Source organism: Phyllostomus hastatus, unplaced genomic scaffold (assembly GCF_019186645.2).
Source record: "Phyllostomus hastatus isolate PE091 unplaced genomic scaffold, TTU_PhHast_1.1 phas_scaffold_28, whole genome shotgun sequence".
Classification (NCBI taxonomy): Eukaryota; Metazoa; Chordata; class Mammalia; order Chiroptera; family Phyllostomidae; genus Phyllostomus; species Phyllostomus hastatus.
The window spans coordinates 2,187,134-2,205,831 of record NW_025334022.1 but is presented as its reverse complement, the minus strand read 5'-3'; the positions used below and the strand labels follow the sequence as shown (position 1 = coordinate 2,205,831).

Below are 18,698 nucleotides of genomic sequence, written 5' to 3'. Positions count from 1 at the left end.
CTGGGGGAGAATGGAGAGCTAGACAATAGCCTCTTGTTTGGTTTCATTAATTTGGAGGGCGGGTGGGAAAAAAGGATTGGATCGATGGCGTATGCGACCAATTGCAAGCAAATCCTAGGCTAGGTTTCACCAACCGGTAGTTGCAAAAAATGGTGGGTGGGGCTTACACTTCGCTTGCTGCACCAGGTCGGACGTCAAGCCCTTCCAAGAGGCGGAGACTCCCCAGAGTTCCTCCCACGCCATCCTTGACGCTAGCGCGGCCGCCACTGGGAGGGGGGTGGGTACGTGGGGGTGGGGAAGAAGAAAAGAGGGTGCCTCCCAGTGCTGCCACCTGGGTGGGGGCCTGCTGGCAATAGAAAGCAAGAGGGGAAGGAAAACAAACGAGCGGAGTGCTGCTCCTTTCCGCATATTTTAAGTAAGCTTTGCGAGAAGCGACTTTTCAGCATTTCTATTTTTTTTCCCTTCCTCCTGCTGTGGGGTGAGGAGCTGTACTGGCTCTCCCACGCGACTCTGCTGCGCTGTTGCTGTAGATTATTATTGTTGTCTTGCAAAACCCTTTCCTTCCTTCCAGCCAGTCCTCGTGTAGACTGTAACCGAATGGTGCCACGTTAATAGGATAAGAGCGAGGACCCGGAGCTTTCGCCGAAGGGGCGGGACCCCGCTGTTCATTCGTTTGACACTTCCCCCGCCCTCTGGCCCCGCCTCTCTTCCTTCCCCTCTTACCCACCGCCCCCCTGGCTCCAGGGTCAAAGTAGGCTCCCTCCCTTTAGTCCCCGCCCTCGACTCCGCCCCCTACCATAGTCCATCCTCCCGACCCCCCCACCCCCATCCCCACCCCCCCCCCACCCCCACCCAGCCTCCTGCTCCTGGGCGGTTCTAGCCGCTCACCGCTTAAAGAAAAGCCACCCATTCCTTCCCCTTCCCTACCTCCTATCCTTTGCCCTGGAGCTGCCTTCCTCGCAGTCACGCCCCTTCCTTCCGAGGAGATTTCTGACTCCCCTAGCTGGTTGTCCCTGATTTATTTCTTCATCTCCTCTCTCTTTCGCTTCATCTTCTCTTGGTTCTCACTGCCCCTTTCACTCCCACCTCCAATCTGTCTTGCCTCCTACCATCCGCTGCCCCACCCTCCGGCCCGGTATCCTGCCTGTCCACCGCCACCGAGGAGGACCCGTAGAGAGCAGCGAGGAGAGGAGCAGCCGGGGGTTGGGGCTTCCCCCCTGCTCATCCCTGGCCTTTGGCCCAGGAACGAAGCCACTTGAACGAGAGTCATCACCTTGTCTTCGTTGCCTTCAGGGGTAGGAGACTCGTGGTTAATTTTTGTGGGGAACTGGGGCAGGATCCATGGTGGCATGAACTTGACCATGCCCTCGGTGTGAGTCGATCTACAAGCGTGTGGGGATACCCATGTTTTATATTTTCTTAGCAGCTGGTCATGAGTTTTCCGAGATGTGCAGCAAGTTAAATTGGTTAAAAATGGGTGCCCCTTTCCCGTCCTATGGAGATGCTAGTGGGTACCAGATGCTAGTGGGTACCACAACTTGGTGGTACTTTCTTGCCTCCTGGGGTTCTTGTAGGAAGGTAGGTCTCGAGGTTGTGAAGCACAAAAGAAATTAAAAACTTGAGGGAACTTGAAATCTACATTTAGCTTAGCAGGGAAGTCTGTGCTTATCTCAGATTGCTAGATGCATTCCTCCTAAATGCTTGGGGCTGGGGTGGGAGCTCACACTCCCATCCCCTGAGGGCCCTGAATTCTTGAAGCCTTGAAGTCTGGGAGTAATCTACAATAATAACACTCGTGCGTGTGTGTGTGTGTGTGTGTGTGTGTGTGTGTGTGTAGGAGGTTGCCTCTTATCTGCCTTATATGTTAATGATTAGTTTTGTGGGATTGTGCAGGTGTCTTCAGGGTCCCAAGCCTGGGTCACTATGTTGGTGCTTCAACAGCAACATGGACTTGTCCATATATGAAAATGAAGAGAAGGGAAAGTGACAGTCTTTGTAGATTGTGAGCAATCCCTGGTAAATTACTACTAGTAATATAATAATAATTTGCAGTAAGGGATGAAATACAATCAAATGAGAGAGGAAAGGGAAAGTTTGTGAGAAACAGCATTTCTAATCTCTAGCATGTATTTTAGAAAGAATTTTCTGACACCTTGGAATGTCTGATTTGTTCTTCTCTCTTCCTTCTGCCCCACTATGAAGAGTGGAAGTTGGGAGGCATTGTAAAACTTTTTTTTTAATATAACCCTCTTCTCCCATTCAGAGAGGAAGATAATCACCATAATCTTCAATAATGGAGGACTAAGGTTATTTAAGTCTTCTTGAGCTAGGCTTGTGAATACTACTTTCTCAAGCCAACCTTTCTGAAGCCACCTCAGTTAGACCTTTCAGCACCCTCATTTAGCAGCTAAGAATAATTTGAGATGCCATTTTGGATGGGGAATAAATCTTCACCCATCTTTCACCTATCTCCAATTGGGCAAGCACGGCAGACTTACAAGAATGGCGGTGTTCAAAGACCTGTTACCAAGATGTTTACAACCCCATTGCTTATTTGGGAACAAATTATTGACTTATATCTTAAAATAATTTCATTGGTTGATTTTAATGGGGGAAAGGAAAGCAGGAAGGGAGAGAAGGAACCTTACAGGGTGACAATTTTAAAGGCTATCATGTTTCACATCAGCTGAGAGGGATAAGTTGGCCGGACCAAACTATATTTTATAACTGTCCTGGGACATTTTAATAGCCAGGTGGTTGTAAAGTAGTTGCATCTATTTACAGATGATAACTCAGGTTCCAGCTATTTTGTATGGGTTCATGCTGTGTCATTTACAGACTGTCTGTGGCCCTACATCATACTTCATTTTAAGATACTTCTTTCTTTGAAAAAAACTGGGTCTCTAAAATTGAAAGTGCTTTTCCTAACTTCAATATTCTCGATATGAAGTAAATGTTTGACCATGCTTGTATATAGAGTTTTTATGTGAAATCTGTGTATCTGTTTACTTATTTAAAATTTTTAGAAGGGAATTTTAAAATCATATTCAGTACTCTTTCGAATTTGGAAATTGAAATCGCATTTCTGGTTTATGAAATAGGATTTATTAGACTGATGGACAACCAAGGATTCTTGTGGAGTTACTTTATCTGAAGTTTTGTAAAGAATGAATCAGAGTCTTTCTAGAATGCCTTAAGAACAATCTATTCAGAAAGCAGAGGGATGGATACTATGACCTTGAGGTCCCACTGAGTGCCAGAATTCTAAGTAGGTACATCTGCTTCTTAGCCTCTCCTAAAGCTCTCCCAGGGCCTGTGCCTTCTTTAAAAGGGTGTCTTTGTAATTAAGCAGTCTTCCCCCATCCCCCTTTCTTCCTTTGATCCAGCTTTTTAATGTGTTTTTTTCCATTTGGAGACAAGAGTTTTTCACACTCTTCTACTTCCCTTTTAAGATTTCTTTTTTCTTTCTCCTACATTCTCAGGATAATTAGAAGTTCTTTTATTTTGTTGGTTGTGGGGGTGTTTACCAATGAGGAGGAATAGAGGATATATTCCCTCTTTGGAAATGCCTATGGCCAGGTAGCTTCCTCCATGTGGGCTGAGCACTTGGAATGCATAAGAACAGCCTATTTTTAGGGACAGTCTGGAAGACATTGTCCTTTGTACCCATTAGCTTAAAACCACTGAAAAGGGTGGGGAGAGGTATGTGTGTCCATGACCGAGCCTTTTAGGATAGTAAATTGGTAAATGTTACCAGATCTCCTATTATATCACCTTTTTATCCCCATGGATCCAGTGGGTTTGAAGATCTGCTTGACAAGTTAATTAGCTTGGGACTAAACCAACTTGTTTAGAATTGTGTTCCATGGATTTCTGGTCCCCAGAAATTTTTGTTGTTGTTGGTTTACTACTCTGAGATGATGTCTTCAGTCTTGCTTACTTCTTTATTCCTTGTTGTCTTTTGTAGACTTGGGTCTAAATTCTAGGCTCCTACCCCCAAGTCAAGGGTTAGAATTCGGTCTAAGGAACAAAGAGTTCAATAAACAGACTGTTTATACTGTATTACTCTGCTTTGTGGTGGGTTTTGGAACCCTTTTAAACCAGAGAAAGGAGGCAAGTTGCCCTGTCCACTCACAACACATAAAATCTAGTCTTAAAAAATGGAAAATAGGAGGTAATTTGCTTTATAAAATAATCACTACAGGTTTCTTTGAAAGAACTAGCTTTCCTATTTAGTGCCTTTGAGCTATTAGTTGATATATAAAAATTCACTGTAACTGAGCCTTCTCAGAAACATGTATTGCAGAACAGGAGACATTAGAATTTTGTTGTAATGATTTTGTTTGAATTAAGTAAGGCCATTCATTAGTTGTCCTTTGAAACATTTTTGTTGCATGGGATGGAATTAATTGTCTGAATCATTTTGGCCTGTAATAATGCTGGCCACATTTAGTCCTAGCCTACAACCACTTATAGAAGGGAGCTAGTATGACTTTCTGGAAATAAATCAGATTTCACAGATTTTTGTAACTGCAATAATGGGAAGGTCTACACCATATATGTGAAATATTTTAATTTCTGTTGTTGTATTTGACTAACCCAAGGAAACAGAAAATTGCTTTAGGTAAATAACAGCAACTTAAATCTAGGAAGCTATTCAGTTTACCACCCTTAGCAAATTTCTTCCTCTGTGAATTGTGAGGGTTGGGCAGGGTGATTTTGAGAACCAGTTTTCAGGAGTTTATGGTTCTCTTCCTAGGCCTCGGTTTCTGGTGTGAATATGAATGATTCCTACTAGAATGGGGTACAACGGTTGTAAGAAATACAATCATGTCATATGGATATTTTGTAAAAGTCTGGAATGATATATCAATATAAATGCATTCTGTTTTTTATTTTAACAGCATATCTAATTAAAAACCTAAGACCCTGCCCAAAACTTTGTCAAGAATCTCATCATCTAACAGATCACCTGCTTTCATTTTTTTCTAGTTCCTTTCAGTCCTTGTTTCTGAACTTACGTGAATTTTACATAGTCATAGAAATGTCCACTGTTGCTTTTAAATAGGTGCCCACCTAAGACTTATCTTTGTAAACCTGTGTGGAGGCATGAAGTCAGAACCTGGCTGAATTTACATGAAAAATCACATGTTTATTTCTCGAATGCCAGGAGAGACTAGGTGTGATCATGCAGCTAGCAGGGCTATTAATTATACTTTCTTCACCTGCCATCACTCCTCCATCGTTCTTTTTAAGCAAAAAGCAAATGAGGGTTCAGTTTGCTTTGTCTAAATCACTAACAATGAGCCTCAAATCACTGCAGCATGATGTCCAATCAAGAGGGTACAAATTTGCGTAGACTATGAAATCTCCCAAATGAGAAAAGCAAAGCAAGAACACACAAAGATTTTACAGCTTTGAAAACAATACATTTAAGTTGCACAAAACAGTAGTAAGGAAACTAAGGACTGTAGACAATTAAATAGAGATGTAGGTGTAGTAAGATAACACACTTTAAATGGGTTCTTCGTTTGAGACATTCACCATATAGTGGAAGTTTAGTTACAGGGTCCTTTAATTTTCCTTTGATAGTAAAGTTATACATATGATCTTCAATTTTTTGATGGACTCATTTTTGGAAACCGGTGGTTTATCGTAAATTGGATTAAACTTCTTTAATTAGAGTAGGAAGATGAAGTATAGATTTTTTAGTACTTAGTACCAAATTCAGTACAGGAACATTTTTTATGATATGTATTCATGGGGAAATGCAGATGGATATATTTGCTAATATCTCCTAAGATAATTTCTGAAAATCTACTTTTTGGTAGATTTTCAACTCTATCTATTGTCCTTCACATTTGTAAAGTCACTTTCACTATTGCCCTCACTTCATGAAATATCATTACACTGTGTGACTTGAAGCTAGCATCTGGTTTCTCTGCCCAACCTTCTCTGATTTTCCATGTGAGCCAGGGTAAATGAATTAGCTACTATGAGTTTCAGTTACTCTTCTGGGAAGTAAGGATATTAATACTTCACAGAGGTGTTCAGGCATGCTTCATATTGGGCACAAGCTTTGAGGTCATTGGAAGAAAGGTGTTTGCATGATGGCACAGCACGCATATTATAGGGTCCTGAGCAGGTGTTGACTTTCAATAAGATTTGCTCTCTTACAGTGTCCTTTGCTTCATTGCCTTATTGACTGTAATTGGTTGTACCATTATTTGTATTATTGACCCTCTTGGTTCTTAAAATAATTAAACATTTCATTCTATGGGGTAAGTTGAAGTTCTAGTAAGAGGACTCTGACATCCCCCAAGGTGATTAAAAATAGCTTACAAAAGAGACATTAGTTGGAATGTACCATAAAGTTTAATGAGTTCTTCAGAGCTCTTCCAGAAGATTAAAAAGAGTAAAGCAAATTTCTGTGTGTCTATCTGTATGTAAGTGTGTGGGTGTTTTAAAGGAGAAAGTTTTGAGTAATATTTGCTTGTGACACAACACATACTGATGATAGCCAGTAACTGAAACCCAGCCATTGTGTTTTATACACAGCTGGCTTTTATTAATAATGGAATATTTATGCTTGCTGTACAATTTGTGGCTCATTTCCATGTGTATGTCAGGACTTAAATACCCCCCAAAGCAACATTAAGATAACATTAAATATAAGTGTGTCCAAGCTGGAAAGGGTGTGTTTTGGGGGGTCTCTCTTATTTGTATTGGTGTTGCTTCAGATCACAATAACTGCCCCCCAAGTTTAGGCAATGAAACCAATCTTTTTTTTCTTTGTATAACTCATAGCAACCTATACATTTTGATCATTTTGATATGAACAAATGATTTCCCCTCCCATCATAATGAAGATTAAACTGATGTATGTGTTTTTTAAGAGCACATTTTCCCTGCACATGATTCTCATTATCTGAGAGGCCTGGACTCAATCAGTAAAGGAGCAGAGAAACCACATAATTGAAAGGAGAATGACGGTTGTGCATACTTGGAATATTTGTGGGAAGGGGATTGCTGACATCAGAAAATTTAGTAGCCTGAGTGTTAACAGCATTGAAAAGAAATAAGCTTTTTTGTGTTTCTGTGCATTGAGAATTATTTTTAAGGGCATAAAAATATGGGTCAGGTTTGACATCCTTTTGTGAAGTTGCCCTGGAAACTTTGATGAAGGTTATTATAGAATAGTTCAATTAAAACCTTCTCTATTAGGAAGCTAATTAGTATGTTATTAATCATTTGGGTTGTTTTTAAGAGCCATGTGTTTGTATTGAATTAATAACACGTTTTTTCATGTGATAGGAACCTGCGATAAAATCACAGGTGGGGGAAATTATTTAAATTACCTATATGAAGAAATCTAATTTTCTCATTATTACATTATGTTTTTAGTTCAGATTTTTGTTTCAATCTGTTTATATACTATGATCACATTTCAGTTTAGTAGCCAGGTTTACTTTCTTGAGCATGGACTGTAAACCAAAGCTTATTAATTTGAGTTTTCTGTATGAATTGGAGAAATATGACAAATGACAACAAACCATTTTATTAAGATAACATTTTTTTTTCTTCAGTTAGTTTGTGTTTGCTCTGTGTGTATGCATTTGGGAGAGGCAAATTTTTTTAAAGCAAACAATTTTTGGACCTGAAAAAATTCTGATGATACCCCTTTACTCCCAAGAACATTTTATTTGCCTTGGGCTCTCAGTTAGGCTTCCATTAGGTCAATGTGATGACTTTTCTGACCCAGTACTCTTTGTGACTAGACCAGTAGTTATCCCTTGGCAGCCTGAAGGAGAGTGATGGGAACTGGAGCACAGGATTCCTAGCATGTTATTTCTTTTGTACTCCACCTTTTTAAAGTGAATGAATGCTTGCTCCTGAGGTTTCAGGGCCATTTGAAATAGAATAAGTGCTCAGTAGCTAAATATGTAATGTGGGTATGCTGTGATGCTCACTTTCCCCCAAAATAGTAAGAGTCAGTCATTCTGTACATATATTCCCTGACACTATACCTGCAGCATATGTCTGCACTAGAGTTTTGGAGAGTGGTCAATTTGGCTGGGTTATATTACTTGTAGTTTAATTGATTTTACTCTAGTCTTTCCTGGGAAAGCAGGGTCTAGATTTAGTTTTGTTTGCAATGGCAACTCAGTCAAGGCAGGTTCTTATGGCTTGCAAGTCAGGGTGAGGAGGGCTGACTTTGGGGAATGACTCAGGCCCTTTGGTATGAAGATATGAAACGTTGGCTCCTGTCCCTGCACCTGCTGGATTCCACACCTGTAGTCAGCACCTGAGCCCCACTCAGCCACAAAAAAACAGACTGAAGGCAAATGGGACTCCCTTCTAAAGGGGTACAGCAAAACAGGGAACTCCCAATTATGTTAGAGGAGCACCGCTGCAAATTATATTTAGCTGTTACAGTGTTGGTAAGGGGAAATTTTCTTCTAGGTGCAGTCCACTAACTTGTTCATGGTACTGTTGGAGTTTGGGGGAAATCTATTTTCCTAATGAATTTATCTTGTGAACTGTCCTCTTAAATACTGGAGAGTCCAGTATTTAAGAGTCAATTCTGTAGAGGTTTGTGTCTAATAAGCCAGCACAGGGCAGGAAGTCACAAGACCTGGATTCTTATTCTGGCCCCACCAGTGAGCCGTGGTGAAACCTTGGTCAAATTAGTTATCATTAGCTATCTGCCCTGGATCTAAGCTTTGGCAGTTGTAAAATGAAATTAATCACATCTGCCTTTATTTCCTCACAGAGCTGCTGCGAAGGACAAATAACAGAAGTGAAAGAGATTTCGTCTTAGAAGAAAGACTGAGAAAGTAAAGGTAATGGTATTATTGTTATTGCTATTCTCTGACTTTCATTCCTTTTCTCTTCTTCTGTTGACTCTAGGAAAGTCTTTGGGAAGTTGTTATTTACTCAATATGCAATTATTAAGCATATTTTATCTACCAATTAAAGTTCTGGCTGTTAGGAATGACAGTAAAAACTTGCACTTAGCCCATGCTTTCTAAGATCTTCTAGTCTAGCAACTTCATTTTCTGGATCAAACTATTACAGTGATTTCTGCCTGGGTACTTAGAGGCTTAAAGGACAAAAATTAACTTCTTTTTCCTTTCTGTATTCCAACTAGGGACTTTCATTCCTGGAGCAGTGTATCCCAAGGTCTAGATAGAAGGTATAAGGGGAAGGGGTGCAGGGGGAGAGCCATGGGTAAATAAAAGGATTTCTCTCTCACTCTGACACTTGCAAAGTACCTAACATGTGCTCACTTATTTTCAGGGTCCCAACCTAGATTCATCTTTGGTTCCATTCTGTTCCTGCTCTATGTGGTCCAGCCCACTCTTTGACCTTAGCTGTTATTCATATGCTAATCACTCTCCAAAATATATCTCAACCTATCTTTGATACCTTCCTTTCCATGTTCCCCAACCTCAAGTTGGTTATCAGATTCCATGTCTCTTACACAGCTCATAGGTCTTTTCTTCTGCAAAGCTTTGCTTAGGTGGCTCAGAGTTTTTGCAGGGTCCTCTGTGTTGCCAGAGCAATCTGCTTATACCTCTGGTTTCCTGTTGGATCCTGCCCCACTGCTTGACTTGGAGCTCCTTGAGGACTGGACTCTGTGTTATTTCTCTTTTTAAAATCCACCCTAGGGCCTATACAGTGTCTGGCTATAGTTAAGTGCTTGATAAATGTTTGTAGAAAATAAGGTATGATAAGTGCCCTAATAGAGATGTATATAAAGTCCAGTAGAAACACTGAGGAGAGAGAATTAGTTTTCCATGTTGAGTGGAGTTGGGGACAGGGGGATGATGGAGGAGGACTAGGGAAAAACCTTAAAGGAGAAGGTGGAAAGCATTATCCTATTCAGAGAATTCTCACTAAGCAGCCTGGGGAAGAAATGCCTGTTGTGTCTGCTCTTGCTAAGGCATCTCTGGCCTGTTTCCTCCCTTGCCTTAGGACTAGATGACTTTTATGGTTGAGTGTGCAAATAAACAAACCTCTGTCTATAACACATTGACCATTTAAGACAGGTGCCACTTAGCCATATAATATTAAATTGTGCTGACCTTAAATGTACCTCCTTTAACTGTGGCTGAAAACAGAGGTACACAGGCTCATTGGTTATGTATGCTTAGATCTATATAGCACATTGTCCTTTAAAATATATTGAATATTGGTATCTGAAAACTAACCAATTTAATCCATTTAATTCTGAGAATTTAGCAGGTTGGGTCAATAGAACTGAATGAATGCCTTCAAGCTGACTGTCAGATCATTCATTCCAAAGGCAAAAATGAAACATGAGATAAACCATTACAGGCCTCTTCAAAAGGAGAGGCCATGAACCTGTTCTTACCCACCTGATGCTTTTACTAATTAGCTTCTTGTCTGGGTGGCAATTTGGGACAAGTGCATGCAAGCTGGATTCACAAGGGAGCCCATATTCCACTCTGCCATTTTGAAAGCCACTGGGATACTACTACACTGCTTCTCTTGGCTCTTTTCCTTCCTGGGACTCCTGCTTTGCTGTGGTGGAGAAATGGGAGGAAGATAACTTTTCATTAAGTGAAGGGAAGATTTCATGGGGCTTTGGTGTTATGCTAGTTTTACCTTTTTAGTGGGTTTAGTGGGTTTTTAGTCTGTTTACTTTTTTAGTGGGTAAAAAGCATTCATGCTTCTTGACTCATTAATTTTAGTTTTGGGATTTTATCATTAGGAAACAATCCAAAATATTGAAAAAAGACTAAATCACAAAGATGTTTTTGTAACTTTATTTAGATTAGAACAAAATTAAAAGCAATTTAAATGTCTGAATAATTGGAAAATAGGTAAGTGAATCTTGATACACTCATTTAATGGACTATTACACAGTCATTGCAATGTTTGTTATGAACTTCATGCCCCAACGTGGAGAAGGTGCTTATAATAAAGTGAAATGTAGGATCCAAAGTTATATGTACATTCATATTTCATTGCTTTGCAAAAACACAAATACACAAAGAAAAAAAGCTAAAGGAAATATTCTATGTTAACAATGTTTGGGTTTAGTTGTTAAGATTGTGAGTGATTTTTCTTTGTTATAAGTATTTGCGTATTGTGCATATATTACTTATAAAATAAGGTAAAAATAAAAGTGGGTAGTATGCCATTGAAGAGAGGATATTGGTAAAGCAGACAGCTTCTAGCTATATTCTGAAACTTTTCTCAGTTTATGCTCCGTCTGATTTTGTGGACTGCTTATACTCTTCCTGAGGCAAGAAGAAATGGAATGTGATAGCTTGTTCTATTTATTCCTCCCTTGGAACTGATGTGTGTGGAGAGAGGTGGAGGGCTGGTGGCAACAGTATTTTTCTAGTCACCCAGTAGTATACATTTTAGGGTTAATCAATTTTGTTGACTTTTAACATGATAACTTAATTGCTTTATAATACAGAAAAATAAAACTGGGATCAAATTGAGCATACCTTTAAGTTGCCATCTCAGAAACAGATAAGTGACACTGATTCTCAGTAAGATTTGGAAATGCCAAGGCCTTACTGTGGTTCTTAAAACAAATTTCTAACCTAATCTAGATTGAGGTAGAGATAGGAGCAAAGAGATGGGGCTGACCCAAAGCTTTTACTTAAGCTAGTGTTAGACATAAGTAAGAGTAAGGACCAAGTTATTATATTGACAATACCTAGAACAGGGGCCTGGAAACATTGATCAGTGGAGGTTCCTCTTACTCCCTGACCTATCTGTATATCCTCATCTAAAAAGGAGAGACTGTGTAAGGTGCTTCTGCTGCCATACTTTTTACTAAATACATCCCTCTTACCTATTTGGATTTCCCCCACTGCCATTGTCATTTTACTTCCAGTTGAATTGAAAAATTGGCGGTATCATTAAGCCAGGTCATAGTCTCTTAAAACTAGAGTCAATTCAATTTAATAAATATTTATTAAACATCTCCAATGTGTAAGCTAATATACTATATAATAAACAGGGTCTGGCAGAAGTAAGACTTGCTTAAGTGTGGTTGGTAGGGTATGTGAATCTCTCACACAACATGGACAACAATTTGAACATTTCACCTAAAATGTCATGTTGTGCTTGAGTGTGATATTGTTTGTTACATAATTACATGTTTATATGATTTTGTAATAAAAATTTGTAATAAAAAAGGGACATTATTTGTGCCAGACCCTGTATTTTAGTGGAAGTACTATTCTCCTATGAATAATAAAACCTGTATTCTAGCCCTAGCTCTGACCACTTTTAAGCTCTGGTGTCTTCATTTATAAAAAGAGGGGGTCGGACCACTGGATGGTCTCCCAAAAGTTTTTCTTGTTTGTACATCCACTGACTGAAGAACCTCTGCATACAGGCTGAGTTGAAAATAAAGGTTTTACAAAAACAACCTTACTTTATAAAATTGCTGCAGCCTTCTAGGAAAAAAAGCCACATTGAAATAATAATATTAACAGAGGAGGAAGATGGCAGCTTTACTCTAGGCAGCGTTTTTCTCGGCTTCTGTGAAGAGGGGGGAAACTCGTGGATCGGTGGAGAGGCAGAGCAAGTGGGCTGGGTTGCCGAATCACTTTTGAAAGCAGGACATCAGAAATTATTGCACTCACTGGAAAACCAGACAGTAAGGAGATGGCTACAGGACAAAAGGGGCCCAGAGATCAGCGCGGGGTCTGGGGGTGCACAGACCCCAGGCCCGCCCGGTGCTCCGGGCTCTGCCCCAGGGCTCCCGGGAGAGGGAAGTTGCTGCTCCCTCCCTCCCCCGAATACGGGGATGAGCAACTCCAGGGGAGAACGGGTTGCTAGAAGGAACAGATTGGCCAGTTGGACTGAGAAAAAATTGCCCAGGGAATATGAAAACCCACCCAGAGAACGAGAAGTGAGAGCCTCTAGCCGACAGGACCAGGGGCATCTCTAGCCCCGTGGAAGTGCAGATCGGTAGAGAGCACAAGCCCGCCGTGCTCGGCTCACGCCCAATAGGAAGGCCAGAATCGCGCGCTTCGATCCCAGGAGGGACGAGGGGCTGGGTGCGTTCCTTCAGTGGTGGCTCAGAGATTTCCAGCCAGCCCGACCGGGAGAGCCAGGAAAGGTGCCAATATTCCGTCGGAGAGCCGTTCGGCGGGGAACATGGAGCTGGAAACGGCTGGGCTCCCGCACCTTCGTCGGGAAGACTTGACTCTTGCGCGCCAGTGTTTTTGGGAGTGCCCCGGGTACCTGACAGACTTGCTGAGTTCTGGTTGTGAGAGAGAGAAGCATTTCAAAGGCCCCTCAGCCAGCTGAAGCTAGCAAGATCAGAAAAACTGGTCTGGCCAGTTAGAAACCAACAAGAGGTTTTTTGTTTGTTTGTTTGTTTGTTTGTTTGTTTGTTGGTTTTGTTTGGTTTTGATTCGTTTCTCTGGCTGTTGTTGGTTGACTGATTTTATCTTGTGTTTTATGTGACTATTTTTTCAATTCTCATTATTTTTATCTCGCAAACCCTTATGTTTCTCTTCCATTCAACCTAATATTATTCTTTCCACTCCAAATTTACCTCTCCTGCACATCTTCTGCTTTTCTTTCCTTTTGTTTTAATCTTGCAAGTTACTGTAAATTTGTATTATCTTTTTCTCACTTTTCCGACATTGTTTATTTTAATAATATTTTGGTATTCTTTTTCTTTCTGTATAATCTTCTTTGCTTGGCTGGTTATACTGTCATTTGATAGGTTCCCCCTGGTATCTCAGTCACAAGGTGTTGATAAGTTACTATCCTTCATCTGCGTTCCATTAATACACTTCTCAAGGTTCTATACTCTTTATTCTTGTTATCTAGACCTCATCGATTCTGCCACAAGACTGTCACTTTACTATGACTGCTAGTAAGACCTAGTCCATACAATTGTAAATGCTTCTCAATACCCCTACCTGATCTCAGCCCACTTTGCAATTTTCTGAACTATACTATTGTGGGGGTTGTCTCTATTCTTTTACTCACTACTCCTATATACTAATCTTTAGTCCAACCCTACCTTAGAAGCTGACCTCCCACAGCCTCACAGCTTTCTAGATCCACTAACAATCCTCTCGGCCCCAATAAGAGTCTTACCTTCTTTCCATCCTTTCTAAAATGTGGATAGTGGGGTGGAGGATCACGGCTACACTATAAGGAGCCAAAGGATAACCCATCTCTTCTCTACTGGCTGCTAAAGTAAATATCATAGTACACTATCTTGCTGTTTTAAACCATTTTGCCTTACTCCGCCAACTGATCCCAAAAAAGAGTAGGGGGAAGCTGTGACCACCAGGATACACGAAGGAGATTGCACCACTGAAACACACAAAAATTCTACCACAGAAGTTCACACCAGAATTACAGGGAATCAGAACAGATCAAATTAACAAACAAGAAGAACAAAGAAGAAACCCACGAACAATGAGAAAACAAAGAAACAAACCCCCAACTGAAGGGAAACAAGGAAGCCTCAGGAAAAATGCTAAATGAAATAGAGGCAACTCAACTATCAGATAGTGAGTTCAAAACAATGATTACCAGGAAGTTCAATGAACTCACAATGAGCTTTCAGAAATGAGAGGGAAACTACATCAATCTCACTGCAAACTATATAAACATGAAAAAGGAAATAGAAACTCTCAACAAAGGTCAAGAGGAAATGAAGAATACAATTTCTGAACTGAAGAACACAGTAGAAGGAATGAGAAGCAAGATTGATGAAGCAGAAGATAGGATTAGTGAGCTGGAGGACAAAGTGGAAAACAGCATCCAGAAAGAGCAACAAAAGGAAAAGAGGCTCAGAAAGAATGAGGAGGGATTAAGAGAAATGCAAGACAATATGAAACGTAATAATATCCGTATAATAGGGATACCAGAAGGTGAAGAAGAAAAGCAAGGGATCGAAAACCTGGTTGAACAAGTAATGAAGGAGAACTTCCCTAATTTGACGAGAGAAAAAGTCACACAAATCCAGGAAACACGGAGAGTCCCAATCAAGAGGAACCCAAAGAGAACCACCCCAAAGCACATCATAATTAAAATGACAAAATTTCAAGACAAAGAGAGAATCTTAAAGGCAGCAAGGGAGAAGAAGGAAGTAACATACAAGGGAGCCCCAATAAGGCTAACAGCTGACTTCTCCATGGAAACACTTCAAGCCAGAAGAGAATGGCAAGAAATACTCCAGGTAATGAGAACCAGAGGTCTGCAACCAAGGCTACTATATCCAGCAAGGCTCTCGATCAAGATAGAAGGCCAAATAAAAAGCTTCCCAGACAAAAGAAGTCTAAAAGAATACACCTCCACTAAACCAGCTCTGCAAGAGATTCTAAAAGGACTGCTTTAAGGAGGACAGAAGAAAGAGAGAGAGAGAGAGAGGAACACACGTACATAAAAGACAATGAATAAGTACCTATCAATAATAACCTTAAAGGTAAATGGATTAAATGCTCCAATCAAAAGACATAGAATAGCTGATTGGATAAGAAAAAATGACCCACATATGTGCTGTCTACAAGAGACCCACCTCAGGATAAAAAGACCTACACAGGCTGAAAGTGAAGGGCTGGAAACAAATCTTCCAAGCAAATGGACAGGAAAAAAAAGCTGGGGTAGCAATACTCATATCAGACGAAATAGACTTCCAAAAAAGGTCCATAAAGAGAGACCCAGAAGGTCACTTCATAATACTCAAGGGAAGAATCCATCAAGAAGACATAAATATTGTAAATATATATGCACCCAACATAGGAGCACCCAAATACATAAAGAAAATCTTAGAGGACTTCAAGAAAGATATGGACAGCAACACAATTATAGTGGGATATTTTAACACCCCACTATCAAAAATGGAGAGATCTTCTAAACAAAATATCAACAAAGATATTGTGGCATTGAACAATACCCTTGATGAAATGGACTTTACTGATATATACCGAGCCCTCCATCCAAAAGAAGCTAAATATACATTCTTTTCAAATGTACATGGAACATTCTCAAAGATAGACCACATGATAGGACACAAAACAAGCCTCAAGAATTTCAAGAAAATTGAAATCATACTAAGCATTTTCTCAGACCACAAGGGACTGAAGCTAGAAACCAACCCGAAGGAAAAAAACCAAAAACACTCAAAATCATGGAGATTAAATAGCATGCTATTAAACAATGAATGGGTCAAGAGTGATATTAGGGAAGAAATCAAAATGTTTCTGGAAACAAATGAAAACGAACTCACAACAACCCAAAACTTATGGGACACAGCCAAGGCAGTTCTGAGAGGGAAGTTCATAACGATACAGGCCCACTTAAAAAAGGTAGAAATATTCCAAACAAACAACCTAACGCTACGTCTTCAAGAACTCGAGGAACAACAACAAAGACAGCCCAGAGCAAGCAGAAGGAAGGAAATAAGCAAGATCAGAGCAGAATTAAATGATATAGAGACTAGAAGCACAATTCTAAGGATCAATGAATCCAAGAGCTGGTTCTTTGAAAAGATAAACAAAATCGACAAGCCTTTAAGCAGACTCATCAAGAAAAAAAGAGAGAAGACCCAAATAAACACAATCAGAAATGAAAGAGGAGAGATTACAACAGATACCACAGAAATACAAAGCATTGTAAGAAATTACTACGAAGAACTGTATGCCAAAAAATTTGAAAACCTAGATGAAATGGACAACTTTCTAGAAAAATACAATCTTCCAAAACTCAATGAAAAAGAAGCAGAAAGTATGAACAGCCCAATAACAACCAAAGAAATTGAAGCAGTAATCAAAAAACTCCCAACACACAAAAGCCCTGGACCAGATGGTTTCACAGGAGAATTCTACAAAGCATTTAAGGAAGAGCTAACCCCTATCCTTCACAGACTATTCCAAAAAATCCAAAAAGATGGGAATCTCCCAAACTCTTTTTATGACGCCAACATCATCCTAATTCCAAAACCAAATAAAGACACAACAAAGAAAGAAAACTTCAGGCCAATATCCCTGATGAACATTGATGCTAAAATCCTCAACAAAATACTGGCAAACCGCATCCAACAATACATTAAAAAGATTATACACCATGACCAAGTGGGATTCATTCCAGGGATGCAAGGATGGTTCAATATTCGCAAGTCAGTAAATGTAATACATCACATAAACAAAAGCAAAGAGAAAAATCACATTATCATATCAATTGATGCAGAAAAAGCATTTGATAAGGTACAGCACCCACTCATGATAAAAACACTCGGCAAAGTGGGAATAGAGGGAGCATTCCTCAAAATAATAAAGGCCATATATGAGAGACCTTCAGCCAACATCATTCTGAATGGGCAAAAATTAAAACCTTTTCCATTAAGATCAGGAACAAGACAAGGCTGTCCACTTTTACCACTTCTATTCAATATAGTAGTGGAAGTTTTAGCCACAGCAATCAGACAAGAAAAAGAAATAAAAGGCATCAAATCGGAAAGGAGGAAACAAAACTATCACTGTTTGCAGATGACATGATAGTATACATAGAAAATCCTATTGACTCTACCAAAAAACTGCTTGACCTAATAAATGAATTTGGCAAAACAGCGGGATACAAAGTCAATATCCAGAAATCAAGGGCATTTCTGAACACCAACAATGAAACAGCAGAAGCAGAGATCAAGGAAAAAATCCCATTTGAAATAGCAAAAAAGAAAAAATAAAATATCTAGGAATAAACCTAACCAAAGAGGTAAAAGACCTGTATTCAGAAAACTACACAACACTGAAGACAGAAATCAAGGAAGACAGAAACAAATGGAAACATATACCGTGTTCATGGATTGGAAGAATTAATATCATCAAAATGTCCATACTACCCAAAGCAATTTACACATTCAATGCAATTCCTATTAAAGTACCAATGGCATATTTCACAGACATAGAACAAACACTTCAAAAAATTTATATGGAATTATAAACGACCCCGAATAGCTGCTGCAATATTGAGAAAGAAGAGTAAAGTAGGAGGGATCACAATACCCGACACTAAACTATATTACAAGGCTACTGTAATCAAAACAGCCTGGTACTGGCGTAAAAACAGGCACATAGACCAATGGAACAGAACAGAGAGCCCAGAAATAAGCCCAAGTCTCTATGGTCAATTAATATTTGACAAAGGAGGCAGCAACATAAAATGGAATAAAAATAGCCTCTTCAACAAATGGTGTTGGGAGAACTGGACAGCCACGTGCAAAAAAAATGAAACTTGAGCACCAACTTACACCATATACAAAAATAAATTCAAGGTGGATAAAAGACTTAAATATAAAACATAACACCATTAAAGTCCTAGAGGAGAACGTAGGTAGGAAAATCTCAGATATTTCATGAAGAGACTTTTTTACTGATGTGTCCCCTAGAGCAAGGGACATAAAGGAAAGAGTAAACAAACGGGACCTCATCAAAATTAAAAGCTTCTGCACAGCTAAAGAAAACAGTATGAAAATTAAAAGAGAACCAACTCTATGGGAAAACGTATTTGCCAATGACACCTCAGACAAGGGTCTAATCTCCAAAATATATAGAGAACTTACACGACTGCACTCTAAGAAGACAAGGAATCCAATTAAAAAGTGGGCAACGGACTTGAACAGACACTTCTCCAAGGAGGACATACAGAAAATCCAAAGACACATGAAACGATGT

At 39.8% G+C, this 18,698-nt stretch overlaps 1 protein-coding gene across 4 annotated transcripts in view; it reads left to right on the top strand.

Moving 5' to 3' along the window:
* The first annotated feature begins 852 nt into the window (after nucleotides 1-852).
* AMOT (angiomotin) overlaps nucleotides 853-18,698 on the top strand; it is a 70,987-nt gene continuing 53,141 nt past the window's right edge. For all 4 annotated transcript variants that reach the window (XR_006783274.1, XM_045817696.1, XM_045817697.1 and 1 more), the window contains exons 1-2: nucleotides 853-1,295; nucleotides 8,774-8,843. The gene's annotated coding sequence lies outside the window, so the exon portion shown is untranslated. The remainder of the gene's footprint in view (nucleotides 1,296-8,773; nucleotides 8,844-18,698) is intronic.